This window comes from Microtus pennsylvanicus, chromosome 18 (genome assembly GCF_037038515.1).
Source record: "Microtus pennsylvanicus isolate mMicPen1 chromosome 18, mMicPen1.hap1, whole genome shotgun sequence".
Lineage (NCBI taxonomy): Eukaryota > Metazoa > Chordata > Mammalia > Rodentia > Cricetidae > Microtus > Microtus pennsylvanicus.
This window is the reverse complement of record NC_134596.1, coordinates 14345716-14350151: the sequence shown is the minus strand read 5'-3', so window position 1 is coordinate 14350151 and position 4436 is coordinate 14345716. Positions and strand designations below refer to the sequence as shown.

At 48.9% G+C, this 4436-nt stretch overlaps 1 non-coding gene across 1 annotated transcript; it reads right to left on the bottom strand.

Moving 5' to 3' along the window:
• Nucleotides 1-2757: 2757 nt before the first annotated feature.
• LOC142837904 (5S ribosomal RNA) lies at nucleotides 2758-2876 on the bottom strand. Its single transcript, XR_012908362.1, has one exon. It is a non-coding gene; the product is annotated as a 5S ribosomal RNA (ribosomal RNA).
• Nucleotides 2877-4436: the final 1560 nt, after the last annotated feature.

The window sequence follows — 4436 nt, the reverse complement described above, 5'->3', positions numbered from 1 at the left end:
AAACTTCAAAGCTAATGAGTGAGCCCCAGGCACAGCATGTTATGAAATGTCCTGGCTAACCCGGTCACTTCTGCCTCATTACTGAATGGAACAAAATAGCTGCGTAGTGGTGGCGCATGCCTTTAGTCCCAGCAATCAGAAGGCAGAGACAGGTGGATCTCTGTGAGTTCAAGACCAGCCTGGTCTACAGAGTGAGTTTCAGGACAGCTGGGGCTACAAAGAGAAACTCTGTCTCAAAAAAAAACCAAACAGACAAAGAAAGAAAGAAAGAAAGAAAGAAAGAAAGAAAGAAAGAAAGAAAGAAAGAAAGGAAGGAGAAAGAAAAAGGAAAGGAAGTCGGAAAGAAAGGAAGGGACAAAGGAAAGAAGGAAGGAAGGGACAAAGGAAGGAAGAGAAGGAGGGAGGGAGGAAGGAAGGAAGGAGGGAAAGAAAAGGAAAAATGGAATAAAAGAAGATGACTGCACCTAAAGCTTGGAGAAGATTTTATTATGGATACAAGGGAGAATGCAGACACAGAGGAGTCCACGCTGAACATGGCCGGCATACTAAACCAGACCACGAGAGCAGAGAGTGGGAAGGAGAGCAGGAGAGAAACTGCTGAGGAAGAGTAGTTGCCCAAGCTAAAAGGCCAAAATGAATGAGTTGGGGGGGGGGGCGAGGAAGGGAAAGGAAAGCCCAGCCTCTAGGAGGGAGTGGTTTAGGGTAGGGGGCGGGGTGAGAAGTGCTGGGAGGAGCCACAGGTACTGAGTGATGCTGGGAGAGGGGCCAGTGTCCGCTTTGATATGTTAATCAAAGGTGAAAAGAGGTGCTAGGCACCTGAGCCCTTTGTCCAGGATTTCTGAGCCCAAGCAGTTACACGTGACCGACCGAGGATAATCCTTGGGTACTCTGCAACGGAGGGAGGATGATGCTAAGCACTGGCATCTTGCATCCCGACCAAAGACAACTCTATGATATGAAGTGCAACCCTTACTCCTGGCACCAACCCCTAATTTCACACTTTTGTTGTTTTTCTTCCACACTCCCACCTTCTACCTTATATTCATGGTAGTCTAATTAGATAGACCCCAAATTATAGATCAAACACAGTGACTGTCCAGGAGGACCAGGAGGATGCTCGTGAAAAGGTTGCTCGCCCTGCTTTCTCCTATTTGGTTCCCTTCAAGCCCTGGAGCTTTGTCGTAATGATTACAGCTTCTTAGTGGTGTGCAGGAAGACGAAGCATAGGGGGGCTGTAGTTTGCATATTGAATACACCCCAAAGTCATTGGGTGTTTGTGTAAGGTTCCATCCCTAGCATGGTGGTAACAGGAAAGGAGGGACCTTTAAGAGGTGGGACTTGAAGGGAGTTGTTAAAGTCACTGGGGAGATTTATAGAGCCAAACCATGAATTTCAGCGTTTGCCTCATCACCTGCTCCTGCCCCGAAGCGCTGCTTGCCACAAGCCCGAAGCCGCAGCCAAGAGACCAAATTGTGATCCAAAAGAAAGCCTATTCCTCGGTGCTGTGTGCCAACAAAGTCAATTAACACAAAGATGTAATCCCCTCCAAGCCCCAGTGAAGAGGTAGGGAGGCTCTCCTCATATGCAAATTTCCAGAGCTCAGTGGCCCAGGTCACACTTCACGGCAAAGGTACAAGAGCCGTGTGGTCCATGGCAACTATGGAAAGGGGTTTCTGATTTTAACTTCTTTCCTGCGTCAAGTTATAAATCGTCCCTCTGTCTCCATCGGGACACGTTGTGGATAAAAAGTCCAAGTCTGAGGCACTGCAAGTTTCCTGGGAAGATGCAATGCTGTGGCCTTTCAGTTGCTTCGAGGTGACTTTTAGCATTTAAGGGAATGCTGAGTAATGAGCTGGTACGCCTTATTGTTTAGGGAATAATGACAAGGAAGGCCGAGACACGTTCTGGACTAATGTCATTTTAGACAGTTGTTTTCAGTTGGCAGCTGGCAATGCAAGTGTAGGGCAGACTGGGTTTGCTTCTACCAGAATGTCCTCACGGCTCACACAGCATGCGATATGTATTCTCGCTGCTGCTGCTGCTGCTGCTGCTGCTGCTGCTGCTGCTACTGCTGCATAAGGAATGGCCCAGGGTTTTAAGACAAACCCTCTGTCCTCTCATTGGGGGGGGGGGGGGGCACTGTTTTCTGCTCAGGGTCAACAGGGATGAAGATCAAACTGCCTGGCCAGTTTCCTTCTGGAATGGGGTCCTGGTCTCCACCCAGGTGGCCCTTTAGAAATCTGTTCTTCGGAGCTGTGGGCCAAGGATCCCTTTCTGGTCAGCCGTGAGCCAGGGGCCACTTTTAGCAACCAGAGGCCACCCTTGTTTCCCATGGGGAGCCACTCAATTTCTCAGCCACAGGCCAGAAACTTCCTCACTCTCATTCCTGTCCGGCTTCTAGTCTTTCCATTGCCCGGTCTGTGATCTCTCTGACCGCCCAGACTCTAACTTGTGGCTGAACTCAATTCTGGCTTTCAGTTTCTGACCCCTAACCTGTAATCTTCAGTCTCCCAGCCCTCCATTTCTAGCTTCCTTGGACTGGTGGATTCTCTGACACACACACACACACACACACACACACACACACACACACACACTCCATCTCTGACCTTTGACCTCAGGACCTAGACTGAACAGGCTCAGGTTGACTGACTGACTGGCTTTGCATTCTTTCCTATTATCTCCTTAACCTAACACCAACTGATTAGGGGCATCAATTGCATTTCATTTTTTTTAAATTTATTTTTATTTTTTTAAAGCCTACAGTACCCGGTATTCCCAGGCGGTCTCCCATCCAAGTACTAACCAGGCCCGACCCTGCTTAGCTTATGAGATCAAATGAGATCGGACGCGTTCAGGGTGGTATGGCCGTAGACATCAATTGCATCTCAAAAGCCCTAGAAAACACTGGATTAGGGGTGGTGGGGTGTTGACTGCTAGAATCCCGCCTGCTGCAGCATTGCTTTTTGAGGTTTTCAGTTTGGGGTGTTGTCTGTGGCTTTCTCCTTAGGCACACGTGGGTGTGACTCTTTGCCCTTCTGCCTATTCCAGGCCCACACCTCAGCGCCCTTTGCAAAACTGATTAGATTATGATCCCTTTGCTCATTATTACTTCACCACAGTGAAGATGTTTCTGCTGAAGCAAAGTTTTCTGTCCATTTCGTTTTCTAATTGTTTCAACTCCACATTTTCCGTCAGTGCTTGCAGCTAGGCCAGTGGCCCTGGAAACCACAGGTGCTTTACTGCTCTGGATGATTCCTGCCTTCAGAGCTACAGTGGCCTTTTCCTGTAGTCTATCCATCAGGGTTATAAAACACAATAGCCTGGGCTGGAGAGATGGTTTGTAGATTAAGAGCCTTTGCTGCTCTTGCAGAGGACCAGGGTTCGGTTCCCAGTACCAACACGGGGCTCACAATCATTTGTAACTCCAATTCCAGGGCATCAGGTGCCCTCTTCTAGTCTGCTCAGGCACCAGGAATACATAGCCTGTGGAGGGTACAGACAGTAGAAGTCCATTTTTCACAGCTTTGTAGTATGGGAAGTCCAGGATCAGGGTACTGGAAGTTTCCATGTCAGGAAGGGATCTGACTACTGGGCACACATGGTATATGTGTGGGTTCCTCTGGAGTCTCCTGGTTGTTGGTTGAGACATGCATGACTTTGCTCTGTAGCCCAGGTGGCTATAAACTCACTGTCCTGCTGCCTTAGCCTTCCAAAGGCTGGGATTATAGATGACATGTGCCACCATGATCAGCTCTAGAACCTCTCTCTCTCCCTCCCTCCCTCCCTCCCTGTCTCTCTCTCCCTCCCTCCCTCCCTCCCTGTCTCTCTCTCCCTCCCTCCCTCCCTCCCTCCCTCCCTCCCTGTCTCTCTCTCTCTCTCTCTCTCTCTCTCTCTCTCTCTCTCTCTCTCTCTCTCTCTGACAGTAATTCCCAGTATAATCCTGGCTGTGTTGGAACTTGCTCCGTAGACCCAGTTAGCCTTGAACCCACAGAGATCTGACTCCCAAGTGAGAGCCACCATTGCCAGGCTAGCACCAATTCTTTTAAAACTAGACAGTCTGAAAAGGCTAAGGTCAGACCCCAGCCAATGGAGTGGGAGGGAGGACACAGTCACTAAAGCCAAGTGCACTTGTCTCAGTGTGCATGCTCCTCTGGGCACATCCTCTAGATCTGTGGTAAATTTTTACCTTGATACTCTGATTGGAGCGGTGTGTGTGTGTGTGTGTGTATGTGTGTGCTTCATGACCCAAATCTGATTTCTAACACAGATAAGACCTTAACTCTATTTTGAGAAAACAGTAGTGCCAAGGCATCTATCTGTAAGTTGGCACACAGCTGGGACTCAAATAACCCTTGCTTTAATCTTATGCACAAAAGGAGTGGCTTGAGGAGACTGCTCAGCCCCTCAGAAGGACATAATTGCCAATGTCTACT